We start from the raw sequence: 14,451 nt of genomic DNA on the forward strand, positions 1-14,451 counted from the left end.
TTTGATTTCTCTTTTCAACTACATTGTAGGTATAACTTAATGACCAACTGTTGGCACAAGAAATTGAGTGAGACCAACATTCAAGCAAGTCAAACAACAATTAATTCAACAGGTGTCAGGAGGAAAGGTAAGTATAGTTGAATTGCCACATAACATACGATTGATAGAAATTTCATCGGCATATTTATATGTTGTATTTTAACGTATGTATGTATGTATGTATGTATGATGTATGTATGTATGTATGTATGTATGTATGTATGTATGTATGTATGTATGTATGTATGTATGTATGTATGTATGTATGTATGTATGTATGTATGTATGTATGCATGTAAGTATGTATGTATGTATGTATGTGTGTATGTGTTTATTCATGTTTGTTTATGATTACTTATCCATTTAAATTTTTTTCGAAGACTGCAAATAAAAGGTAAACTATTTACATTCATATCTCTGCCTTCTTCATCTCTGTCTCTTTCTATGTCTCTTTCTTTCTGTCTGTCTGTCTGTCTGTCTGTCTGTCTGTCTGTTTGTGTTTCTGCCCTCTGTCTCTCTCTCTCTCTCTGTCTCTCTCTCTCTCTCTCTCTCTCTCTCCCTCTCTCTCTCTCTCTCTCTCCCTCTCTCTCTCTCTCTCTCTCTCTCTCTCTCTCTCTCTCTCTCTCTCTCTCTCTCTCTCTCTCTCTCTCTCTCTCTCTCTCTCTCTCTCTCTCTCTCTCTTTACCCATACAGAAACGATTCTCCCTGAGGATAAGACTTGCAAGATATTCTCGCACATCAGAGGTGTGACGAATTATCCACATGCCATAAAGATATCCCATGTAAGGAAATGGGTAATATTTTCCATGTTGTAGTACCAGATCTCTGGATGAATGAGTCAGCCTAGTAATTAGCCATGCATGGCTTCTAAAGGGATTGTCAGAGCTCCATTTTGTGAGTTAGAGTAATTACAGATAATCTGTGTATTTTGGTCACTCTTGGCGTTTTAGTATCAGAAGCAAAGTTTATAAGTAAAGCATTAATTGCATGAAAAATGCTTTACATTTTAATTGTAAAACTTTCTTCATTACTTTTTACAAAAGCATATCACAATTAATGTTCTGATATTTGAACTGCGATGGAGTCACTTGTTGCTGTTTTTGTTTTCCGTTTTTTATAGTTTTCACGAGAATGTCACCCAGTGTAAAATCAACAACATCGGTCAAATGCTAAGTAATCACAACTTTTCAACATATGGAAACTTATACCAAAGAGAATTCTAATATTATTTTAATTATTTTGTGTGTATTCTACCAAAATAGGTTTTGCTGTTGGACATTTTTTTTTTATCTTTCTTAAATAAAGGAAAAAGATAGCTGTATTTTCACGCGCTTTATGACGCAGGCCGTTTTAAAGCGAATGACAATGTAATCAATTGATATATAGCATCGAGGTTTCATCGTCATTATGAGTGTTCTGTTTTGTTTTTGTTTTTGTTTGTTTTTAATAAACCCTACAGATGGTTTTGCTGGCTTGCGATTAAAATATGAACGATTATGTTGAAACATAGCAAACAATCTGTAGTAAACATAATCGCAGATGTAGACTAAGCAACAAGATTTATTACATCATTTACGATTACGTTGACTTGAAATTGTAACTACCGGTTTCTTTTAGATAAAGATCCAGGTTTTTTTAAAGTATGCTACACTTCAAGTTTGAATGACGTTGCAATGATATTGTCATGTTACTTAATTAAATTTACATATTTGGTTGTACATAACACAGTACGTTATAAACATGATTTCCGTGAGTAAGCAATTGTTTTGGTTTCTAGTGATTCGTACGAGCTATGAATCACTGTTTCATGTTTTGTTTTTGATAGTCAAAAACGACCATCATTTCGTGGAATTTAAATGTACGTTACACTTTCTGGACATTACATGACCTTTTTTATCTTTAGCAATGCTTTTCAATTTCAGTTACGTTTTTTTTTAATCTATGATTTACTGTGTTGCAAATAAGCGGGTTGGAAAAGGATGAAGGAAAGCAACATTGTACAACTGCATTAAAAGGAATGAATACTTCACATGCCAAATTAGTCTAATTAATAATATTGTTCTGTACAAATTGTTATACCATTTGAGAAAGAAACTATTTAAATGCTTTTCACAAATTCATACAATCACTATGTGAAAACAGGGAACGTATAATATGTTTATTCAATTGATATAATAATTACAATGACGATGAAAAAACCTATTCTACATCTATATATAATATATATATATATATATATATATATATATATATATATATATATATATATATATATATATTATATATTAATATTATTGTTATTATTTACCGAAATCAAGAGTATAATGTTTGAAAGTAGAGTTCACGATACTTTTGAGTTAATATTTGTTTAATTTAAATGTCATAAATGTTATATCATGTTTTATGTAGTTCATTATATGCGTTTAAAAATTAAAAATTGTATAGCGATGATATTTTTTCAGGTTAATGCAATGTTAATTTCATTTGTTTTGTCGAACACGGATAAAATAGCAATATATATTCCTTTTTTACCCTTTGGAATGTTTTCATGACTTCATAAAAAAGCAGGTTTTATATCAATCACGACAACAAGACCATTTCCATTAAGTCCATCAATAAAGGTGTAATGATACAAAGGTATGATTAATAATTTACAAGGTCGTGATGTGTAATTGAACGCAGGCGTGTGCGACACTTATTTGGGAATTCCCGTGTCACGTGCTTGCGGAGTAGAAAATGACAGGACATTTGTTTCCTTGCCAGTCAACGTCCGTCGGCACTGGCATGTGGTCAATACTACAGTTTAACATGGGATTCACGATTCCTATTTCTGGGCTTTGACTCTGTCTCCCAACGGTAGGTCTCTCTCTCTCTCTCTCTCTCTCTCTCTCTCTCTCTCTCTCTCTCTCTCTCTCTCTCTCTCTCTCTCTCTCTCTCTCTCTCTCTCTCTCTCTCTCTCTCTCTCTTTCTTTCTCTCTCTCTCTGAGAATTCTTCCAGTTAGTATTAATCTGTTGATATTTCATAATTGCCTTCAATCTATATGTTGTTCCATTTATTTTGCCCTTAAACCTATCGGTAACTCCTTAACATTGCTGTGAATATCGATTTTGCCTCACCGTCTCAGCCCTCTTTGATTTATATATTCGTTACCCTCTCATATGTTTTTTATTTAATACTGAATATTTTCGATCAATGTTTCAAAGATCTGTATATTTTACCGGCCGGATTAGATAGTAACGCCTAGGATTTCAAGAGGTAAAACATACTAAAATTGTGTATATCGTTGACATGGCTACCATTCACGGGTACTTTATGGATCATTTGTTTCCTTTTTTCGTGTCATATTGACCATTTCGTCATTTGTGACGTTTAAGATTGTCCTTAACCCTCTGTCCTCGTCTTTACGTTTATTTCCTTATATGAACAAACAGCTTTAAACAGTAACTAAACATTTCTGTACGATCACATATAGAAAAAGCACATAGCTTTTCGTCGGAAACAAAAAGAAGTTATTTTGCTGTTATGTCTTTAGCCCACTCTTTCATTCAAAAAGTATCCTACCAAGCAAACGCACCACCATCACTACGTTTCTGATAGTTTTCTACGGCAACAAGCAGAACGTTAATGCATCCAGTTATCGCATTAGTGCATTCAAGATTTATCACCAACGAAAGCACAGTTTAAATTATAAACATTTCGCGGCCATGTTATGTAAACAGAAGGTCTGCATCGTAACTCAGTAGGTTTCGCAGCAATGCACGACACATCACAACTCTTTTTTTCCTCGACGTACTTTGACCTAGTCAACACCATCGGTTGGTAAATTCTTGTTCATCGGTCGTGTTCAACGGTGGATATTATCACCGAACAAAAAGATGCTGCGTAATTAGACTGTAGCCCTGATTGATTCATCTTGGTTTCAGTGCTAACCCCAAGATATGGATTAGAACAGTTTCTTGGCATCTGATCAGAGATAAACGCGTTGCCAATCGTGTTTTTCAGTGCAATCCTTGACCCGCTTGAACGTAGTGCCTGGTGAAGTTCTTGCGGAAATAGGGAGTACAGTATACCTGAAGTGTAAAGTCGAGAATTTAGATACAGATATCTTTCCGATTTGGTATCAAGAACAAAAAGGTGGTTCGGACAAGGTCTTTACTGAGGATAGAAACGGCAGCTCATTAAACCAATGCTGCGATACCCGTGTGGACAAACTCAGCAGAGAGGTGGATCTCATTATCAAAAACGCCACGGTCGATGATGCCGGACTATGGAAGTGCATACACCCACACGTTACAGACAAGGCTAATGCTACCGTTATCATATTCGGTAAGATCTCACGAAATGCCGTTTATGTGTTTAATTTACTTTGAGGTCACTTGATACGAGCAACTAAGAAACTTTACGCGGAATTCTGATAAAACAATGTTAACACGCCGTAGGTTTCCTATGAGATAAAGCTACGGATTGACTTTGATTTATTTAACCACACATGGTCGTCGAATCATGTCTATAAATTAAATAGCATTAACCCGCTCTCTTGCCTCATTTATATTTTGAGAGATTCACTTAATAGTTACTTATTAATATCATGATTTTTCGTAGATGGTTACACGAAGTGTTCAACGTCGTCAAGCCAAGCTCTGAATAAGGAATATTTGAATAGGAAGGACGCAAGTGTTGGATGTGATGTTGATCAATACTTTCCCTGCAGATCAAACGCTGGTAACTTTTATCTAAACATAAAATTAAAAATTATTCATTTGTGATAACTTCATTTTTTTAAAGTAAATGTTGCATTTTAAAACCACATGCCGTTAAATTACCAATAATTACATTTTTTGTATTATCAACTTGCTATAAAGTATCTATTGTGCCAAGATTTATATATCGTACACATATCACGTTGATTGCTAGTTGCTGTGTTGTTCTTTTCTTTTAGTTGGTCATGTAATTATAATTTTTGTTTCAGAGCTAATAAATGGTGTTGAAATAGTTCATTTGGATGGGACCGGTTATACGACTATGAAGTGTCAATTTCAAGGAAACGATACGGCATCAGTTTTAGAGCATCGATGGAAAGTAGCAACTCATGAGTTTCTCAACTCTAGCATGTACCTAGCTGATGGTAGCGACTCAAACTTTCAAACTGATCACCATTGTGTTCTTAGCTACAAGTTCTTCACTGGATTAGATGAAAGCGTCTTTACACAACAGAATGTGGTCGTGAAGGCACCTAGTAAGTCGTCAGTAATCGTTTTACCTTCATGCTCAGACAACTGCTCTAATGAGATCAAATAAGATTACTTGTAACTAACTATTTCATTTCAATGGTAGTTTACGGATACTTGCATGGAAATAACGCTCAGCCTGTGACTACATGTTTTTTTTCAATGCACTTATGCCGACAGAACTTTTAAAAGACCAACCATACAAACTGTACTGATATATTTATAAGTAATAAACTTAAGTTTTTCTGTTGATTTAAATTTAATTAAAATTGTTGTACATTTTGTTATATGCTTGTCAAGATTAGATTGTTGGCATATACTCATGGAGTAGCATGTGCTTCTCAAAATAAGCAAATGCGCGGTACTTTTCATAAGAAGAAGTTTAGCGTTTAGTATTTTCTTATGACTTCGACAGCCCAGCCAGATCCAGTCTGCAATATCAGCGTGAATGGAACACTGGACTTCATTCGTGTCACGTGGACTCCAGGCTACGATGGTGGCCTCAGACAGTCATTCCTTGTTCGTTGTTGGCAAGTGTCTTCAGACGATGTTTTGGTATCGAATTCCAAAAATGGCAGTTCTGTGGAAATCACTCTTGCGAACCATTGTGCAACTTTCACCGTGGCTGTCGTTAGTTCTAATGACCTTGGTAGCAGCACAAGTGAGAATCTTACAATAAATCCTATAGGTAGGTGAAATTTAATGCTACAACCCTTAACTCATTACAGTCTTGAATTTAGCATGTGTATATTTTTGTTGATGGAATGATGATCAGGTTGATGCCTGTGCACATTGATCATGTGCGTTTGACGAATGAAAATACGAATTGTAAAATGCATAATAATTTATCTACGCTTTTGTGTGTTTTTGCACGTCTGTATGCATCTTGTATATTATGTTTTCATAATAGAGTCAGAACGTCTCATGCAGATATAAATGTATGCTTGTACAATACAAATGACGATACCTGATTAAAGCGCTAGGTTAGTATTCTTTATTTTCATGGGGAATGTTTTAACGTACATTACGTCCTGAATGGGTCAATTTTTCTGTCTTGATTTACATTTTTCTGATAGACGAATATCTGCACTGTTCAATAAGGTCAAGGTCCAGAAAGGCAACGACTTACTGTGTGGTCATCGGAGCAGCTGTCTTTCTCGCATTGCTTTGCATTGGATTCATCTTAGGCATGAACCTGCGTAATCGTAGAAATAAATATGGTGAGTGAGCTGGCAATTTATCGTGTAAGATCGTGAGTTATATAAAAATAATTGAGAGTGCGGCTTGAAGATTAAGTGTGCATATATATCATATTTATTTACATCAGTCAGTCAAGCCATCCTATGGCCTTTCAGCGAAACATTGACTAGATTAGGTGCAATTACAATATAGCCATGTGTACGTCTGCAATTTTATGCAGCTTACGGCTTAATCTAATTGAGTGGACAAGCCAAATAAGTGTCTTGATAAACATACCATATATACATCATTTGAAACACGGCAGTCATATTGGCATGCCTGTAAAACTTATGATCGTTATCGCATTTTACTGTACTCAAACTCTACTTTTGCTTGCATATCAGACTTACGCGTTGGGCGCTATAGTGAAACAGAGCTCACAGATGGAGACACAGAACACTATGCGGAACCGGATCTCCAACCCACTTGCCATCAATCAGTAAGCAATGGTCCGCGCTATGCTGTCCTCGAAAAGCAAAGTACAAGTGTTTCGAGGTACATGATACCAGGTAGCACGTGTCCCGAAATTGCAAGGATGAATACACATATAACGGACAGCCTGTGGACTGGAAGATTTCACGAGATAGCCAAAGGACAGGCATGGTTTGTTGATGGAATCGACGGCTCCAGTCTCGTTGCTATAAAGAAAACGAAGGGTATTTATTTAAATTATTTTACAGTGTCATCGTTTAAAAACAAAACAACTGCGAATTTCGACTGACATACAGTGGTTTCTAGTTATTTAGAAATGAATTCCTATCATTGAAAAAATGAGACTTGTGATAAAGAAAATTCCATATAGGTGCAGATTATTTGTCCTTTCAAACTGTTCATAATAATTTGTATGTCAGTATTTCATTGTTGCGGGTCATGTTATCAGTCGCCATCATTTTTTATAAAACTAATACTTTGAGTAGATATTTCAAGTCAAAGCAAAAGGTATAAAAATATGTCCCGGCTGTCAATACATATTGGTGAGAAAAACTAAATCAAGTTGGCAAAAGCTGCGAAATAATTTAAAAGTGGCATGTTAATGAGCGCTCGACAGCCGAATTTCTTGTAATAGACTAAAAGAAATCTACTGGCCACACTTAGCTTGAGTACCATTGGCAATGAGCGCAGTAATTGTTCATTTACAGAGCTATAGTTGTTCATTAACTGCAATTTATGAAACTATGTGCGACACATTATCTTGTCAAACCATAATATGGTAAAGTTAACAATGATATGTCATAAATAATATCATTCTTTTTTTAGACAATAATGATGTTACGGCCAATGCTCAAATTCTCAGCGAAATACAATTCTTCAAGAGTCTGCCTCAACACGGAAACATTATCAAGTTTATGGGATGTTGCTCCCAAGGAGGTAAATGATCATTAACGACATAATAAAACATTACAAAAACTTCAACAATCACCCAGTTTAATTGTGTGTGGGTGCGTCAGTTTGTGCGTGTGTGTGTTTGTGTCTGTGAGTCTGTGAGGTATTAATCGGAAAAATTTTTTTTTTTTCCTGGCAGGGGTCACAGTAACAATGTGTTCAATGTATAGCATTCTTCAACAAAGTGAATCGTACTAAAATCTTTATGTACAACCGAGATTGGATATGTAAAGCGGTTTCCTTCGGTATTACAGGTTGTCCGGCATATTTGCTCATGGAGTATGCCTCCCGCGGGGACCTGTGCTCATATCTCAAAGGGCTTCGAGGAAATAATCTCACAAATGACCAAAATATTCTCTATTCATTTGCTATCGACGTGGCGAAAGGAATGATACACCTATCAGGGCAAAAGGTAACTTCTCATTTCATACAATTTCCCAAGTGTTTCAAATGCTAATTAACTCATTGATGGTAAATATGTTGACCTCCAATTTTCGTCTTTAAATTTTCTTTATTAAATTGAAATCGCTTATACTTCTCATTGCATTTTCAATACGGTCTTCAACATACTTAGATTACAGAGGTGTGATATTTAAATTTTGTAATATTTTAAATTTGATCAAAATTAAATCATATACAAAATTTAATATATTCATCCTTATAAATTTTATTCACTTATTTGATGATCAGCTAAAAAGTAAAATAAGTTATAACAGGAAATGAAATATCTCTCTCGCTCTCTCTCTCTCCCCCCTCTCTCCCTCCCTCTCTCTCTCTCTCTCTCTCTCTCTCTCTCTCTCTCTCCTTCTCTCTCTCTCTCTCTCTCTCTCTCTCTCTCTCTCTCTCTCTCTCTCTCTCTCTCTCTCTCTCTCTCTCCTCCGCAGATAGTGCATAGATACCTAGCTGCAAAGCATATACTAGTTTGTTCGGACATGAAATGCAAAATATCTAATTTTGCTTATTCAAGTGACGTTATTGATGCTGATGCCTTGTACTTACGATATCGGGCGAGTACTGATCCGTTATCTTCTTTCCTAATTCTATATTTTACGATTAGATTTGTCAGTTCTTTATCCCGTCATTCTTCTTCATTAAGCCGTGTTTATGTCTGTGAATTGGTTTTTGATATGACTGTTGTCATTTATTTGAGTTTTTCCCTCTTGAACTGTGGTTGGTGTAACAATTTATGTGACGATATAAGTCTGTAAGATTATTGCTGGCTCATTTACGGTTATTTTGACTCAAATGAAAATTCCCATAAGATTAGATTGCGAAAATATCACGAGATATCTCATCTTACTTGTGATTTGAAAATAAAACTCTAACGATACCTTGAGAGTTACACAATTTCGGAGCTGTTATAATATTCTATCTCTCACTATCTCACTATACATAGAACTGCTTGCCGTACAGATGGATGGCACCTGAGAGTTTGACGTTCAACGATTACAGCTTTGCAAGCGATGTTTGGTCATATGGCGTGGTGCTCTGGGAGATTTTCTCAAAAGGTCAGTTTGAATATATAAGGTCACCATTTAGAAATAAGTAATGTATTTATTTATTTATTTATTTATTTATTTATTTATTTATTTATTTATTTATTTATTTATTTATTTATTTATTTATTTACTTATTTATTTAATATATCATTGTATTTTTTATTCGACATTTTTCTTTTACCGTATTCGTCCGATTCTAAGACCCCTTTTCAGAACCAAAGATGACGAAAAAGATATGGGGGGTCTAATAAACGGATGTCACCGCGAAATCGAACGTCGAAGTTAATTTATGCTAATTTATGCAATGTTATGCAATCTTTTTTTGCCAATGATTTCTTGATTCACGCTACAGACAACTCATACTTTGTGATATCGACTCATGGCCATGCTGTTTAGATACTGGCAGTCGAATATGTACAAGTATAAATTAATGGAGATCCACAAGTCTTGAAATATAACGTATTTGCCATACCTTCTTTCACTAAACAATACGATAGCAATAAATCTTTGTATTTCGTGAATAGATAATCACCACGAAACTTAGTACAACAACATGAACAAGTACGTTCCTCAGCAGCAGCAGCTAGCCCCCCCATAGCATGGCCACAAAGGTCAGACAATGAGTGAAGGGAAAGTCCCTGAAGTTCCGCTGGCTGTGATTGGTCAATTTACGCAATAGGTCAAAGGTGTCAGTGCATAAGGTCAAGGTAAATTCTGTTCAGTGGGATGGTGTCCGTCCGATGTTTTCTATGTACGATTTTCACTTACTGTACTCCTTAAAATAAACAATCAATTACACATCGTGAGTTTTATTATTTTGCTCCTAGTTTCAAAAAGTCTAACCGTATCTCGAAACGAAATGTGATCTTACGAACAGGCAGGCTCGAACAGGTAAAGTGTTGAAGCATCGGTTGGCCGAGACGAAAGATTGCTGAGCCAATCTGTTTATATTTGATGTGTTGAATTTTTGGCAATACACCCTAAGTTTTTTATTACTTGTATCGACGACCGAAATGTCTCCTGATGTGGAATTCAGTCATCTATGATCAACTGTTCGGAGTATGGTACCATCACGCACGTTTTGTTGTAATTGTAAGTGTATAGGGCGTTTAAGCTTATGAAGTTGGGTATTTTTCCCTCGCAAGACTTCGATAATCTTGAAAATCTGTTACACTATCGTTCTACTCATTGCTGGGACTAGTTCAGCAAAGGACACACACAAATGCCGTTCAAACAATAAATACCTTCATTGCATGAGAAAAACTACAAAATTGATGAAACATAAATGGAAGAAATTCAAAGAATTTTCAGTTCATGCGCGGAAGAAACTTTGGATATCGCGTTTCGTTTGTCAACACAATAATTGCCCTCTTCATCTAAGTCAAACCAGTCGAAGTCGATATCGTCTTTTTGAAAGATTTTACGATGCCAATGATATATCTATTTTCACTGGTTGCTTATACGGTAAAGTTAAACGTAAGAGAAAACTTGCAGCGCTTCACAATGATCACAAATGAAAACTTACGTGATAGAAATCTGTTGAAAAAATCTTTTTATACTTTAATGGTAAATTTGAACGTAGGAGAAAACGTGCAGCTATTCACAATGATCATAAAAGATACCTGATAGAAAACTGTTGAAAAAATCTTTTTAAGCACACCATTTAAAGAGCAACTTTTCATGTGCCGTAGTCTTTTGTCTCAGTAGTATGAAGACAAAAGTGTAAAAGTTGAGCGAAGCAAGTTAAAAGCTCGTGTCATTCACACGTCCCAAATTTTCTATTGATAACGGCAACAAAAGGATTTCCCGACATCGTCACAAGATCCTATAAAAATGCATCGATTTATCGTAAACTTTATGAGCCGAAAAGTCATAAGACAGTGCACGGTCATCGGCAAGAAAAAAAGTAATTATTAAAAACATTCTCGCTGTCGGCATGCCTAACTACCGTCGCAATCAGCGAGAACTTTGTTTGCCGTATGAACTTCGCCGAGACGCAGACAACATACACGATCGAAATGCTGTAGCCGTTGTTCAAGATAGTTGCAAAGTTGAAAGTTTGAAGCGAGATGCAGCACTCATACGGGCACGGTTACTTTCGAATATCATCGATCGTGACGTGTCAGTCAACAAAAAATACTACTTGAAGGCAAAGAAGAAAGCATTCATCCATTCTCCAAGAGTTGGCATGGCAGAGAAATATCACGTCGGTGTTTGGCAAATTATGCGGCTGTACCTCTGCTAAAGCAATCAGTCCGAGGTACTGTTTTCACCGTACATGTTCACTAAACCAGATCAAATCATGCCGTGACCAAAAAAAATGAAACGGCCCTTTTAAGGGCCACAACAGTCTCCAAAAAGAGAACTACTGATACCCAAACTTTTTGTGTTTGTATGAGTGTAAATTGTGTTTGTTTGATCGTGATGAAATGAGCGAATCGTACTTGATCGACAAGTCCGAAAACCCGACTATCCTAAATGTTCATTTCATGGTTGTAGCCAAATTGCATCGTAATGTTCGATTCGTACTTAATCAGATGTTGAAAAATCTGCATATTTTGATGGTAGCAAAATGACAGTAACGAAAAGACGACATTGTACTAGATCGAGACACTAAAAAATCCAACTCTTTATATTGTTCATTTAGGTAGTGAAATCCAAGTGTAGTATCGCCAGGAAATGATAGCACTGTTCCCGACTGACATGTTCCAAACACCAACAATAGTGTGTGTGTGTGTGTGTGTGTGTGTGTGTGTGTGAGGTTTGATACTTCACTTGACACTTGGTAGTTTTATTTCTCGATGTGAATATTTGAATCATTTCATCATTCATTGTTTGTTGATCTGCATATATTTTTCTTATCTTTCCCTTGTTCTCTGTCGTTCTTTAGGAGCTTCACCCTATGGACAGATGGCGGAAAAGGATCTGCGAGACAAAATTCCCAAGGGATACCGTCTCAAAAATCCTCCCTCCTTGAATATTTGTCCACCAGAAATGTAAGTGGTTATAACTAATATACAACATGAAAAGGGAACATATGTGTTACTCAACACCTGTATTATTGAAGATAGTCGTTTGAGACTATGCTCGCGATGCAAGCATTGGCTGGCCAGATAAGTATAGGACTGTAGATACAGTGAATATTACACGATTAGAAACATATCATTTTAGGTTTGATGTAACACACGGAAATGGATATTGGAAATGTCAACATTTTGTGACCTCTATATACTTCTGATCTTCCTCTTAGCTTACCAATTATGTTCATTAGGAGTTATGCTGTTAATCATATGGAATTACAGTGTTCATATTTTAGAAGTTATTTTTTAATAATGTGTTTCTGCTTATGAGCTGTTTTGCATGTTTGACTCTATAAGTCACATAAAACACACGACAATATAAGTCAATGTTCTGTTCTTGTTATGCTTTCCAATCGTGTTGAGTGGCCACTGACGTGTCAACCATTTCGCTCCTTCACGCCCTAGGTATAATTTGATGTGTATGTGTTGGAGCCATAGTCCCGACGCTCGGCCTCGGTTCGATGACCTTTCAAGGGAGCTGAGTACTTTTGCAAAACGACTAAAGGTGAGTGTCATCTTCCTCTGACGTAATTGCTATAACAATGTTGTTGTTTACCACTCGAATCCATTATTATCTGTTCTCGTCTGTTTATTTTTCAGACAAAATCTTCTGGATTCAGTACGTTGAATGTTTCTGAGCTTCCTTTGATTGAATTATAAAGAAAGTCTCATTCCATGCCAAACGACATGTTGTAACCTGCATTCACCGACACTGCTTTGTCCTCATTCTATAAAAGGAAGACACTTAAGCAAAGTCGTTGGATTTATTTAGCTATTTCAATTGAACATAAGCGCTAACGAGTCCTCAACGTTACATCGTTTAATGTATTGCTTCAGTTAATATAGTCACAAAATGTTTATTTCAATAATACGAACGCTTCCTTATTAGGTATATCCAACGTTATGATATCATCTTATAATCTCAGAGACCTGTATCGTTGACAAGCAGAACATGTGCTCAAGTACACACAAAAGATCATTAAGTCACGCACATGACACTATCAACTGTCCGGGGACTTACCTAATATAGTAAATTATAAGGTTTACAGTACATAGTCAGTGTTTATATAACAAGATAACAATGACATCTACGATGATTTCATTCTATTCTGCTGCCTTTCGATAAACACAGACAATATGTCATCCAGTGTGAAACATCTGCAACAATATAATCCGATTTCCTTTTTATTCTGATCACAAATTATTGTCCTTTGCATAATTGGGCATTTTGTTCATAATTACTTAATGTTTAATAACCGATGTAGTCACCTAAACTGAGCCTATATGAGCATCATAGTGCCTTTCTTAATTTCTCTTTTAAACAAAACCAAACAAACGAACAATATCTGGTTCATATTCGCCACGTGGAGATATGTATTCACTATATTCATGGTGCCAACAAAACTGACCAATGATTACATACTATAACGTACCGCACAAAGAATGCATTTTAAATATGCATTGCCAATAATATTCCAAATGCTAACATATGATTATGTTGATATATACCTTCTATGAGAACCATTGCTATTTGTAAAGTAGTTACGTGACTGCAGTGATAATTCAATGACCTTAATTGGGCATCTGTTCAGTTGCCCCTTTTATTAGATTATCAACAACGTCAAATAACGCTCAGAGAACAATAGAAACAATTTTGATATTGTTACCATTATGATGGTCGAGATATCGACGCAACGCAGGACTTTATGATCGTCATTCTCAGATATCGCATGGCGACAAAAAATCATAAGACTTTACCTATATTTCAGAGTCATATATTTTTGGTTGAGTTATTTATACAAGATACTGGTTGCTTAATATTATACCGGTATGCATACTTCATTTTACAACTACGTTCAAAAACTACTATTGATGAGCCGTGTTGCGTTTTTAAAAATATTTGCAAAATATTTATAAAGATTTGTACACTTCTTATTCCAGTTTTAACGTTAACATTATTCATTCTTACACTCATACACTCA

General features: G+C 35.7%; 2 long non-coding RNA genes across 2 annotated transcripts; both read left to right on the top strand.

The window, feature by feature from the left end:
* Window positions 1-6,851: 6,851 nt before the first annotated feature.
* Window positions 6,852-8,302, top strand: LOC139127808 (uncharacterized). Its single transcript, XR_011551135.1, has 3 exons — window positions 6,852-7,163; window positions 7,765-7,875; window positions 8,145-8,302. It is a non-coding gene; the product is annotated as an uncharacterized lncRNA (long non-coding RNA).
* Window positions 8,303-9,286: 984 nt separating this feature from the next.
* On the top strand, window positions 9,287-12,974 carry LOC139127809 (uncharacterized). Its single transcript, XR_011551136.1, has 3 exons — window positions 9,287-9,398; window positions 12,280-12,385; window positions 12,875-12,974. It is a non-coding gene; the product is annotated as an uncharacterized lncRNA (long non-coding RNA).
* Window positions 12,975-14,451: the final 1,477 nt, after the last annotated feature.

The sequence above is a fragment of the Ptychodera flava genome, unplaced genomic scaffold (assembly GCF_041260155.1).
Source record: "Ptychodera flava strain L36383 unplaced genomic scaffold, AS_Pfla_20210202 Scaffold_37__1_contigs__length_1687728_pilon, whole genome shotgun sequence".
Classification (NCBI taxonomy): Eukaryota; Metazoa; Hemichordata; class Enteropneusta; family Ptychoderidae; genus Ptychodera; species Ptychodera flava.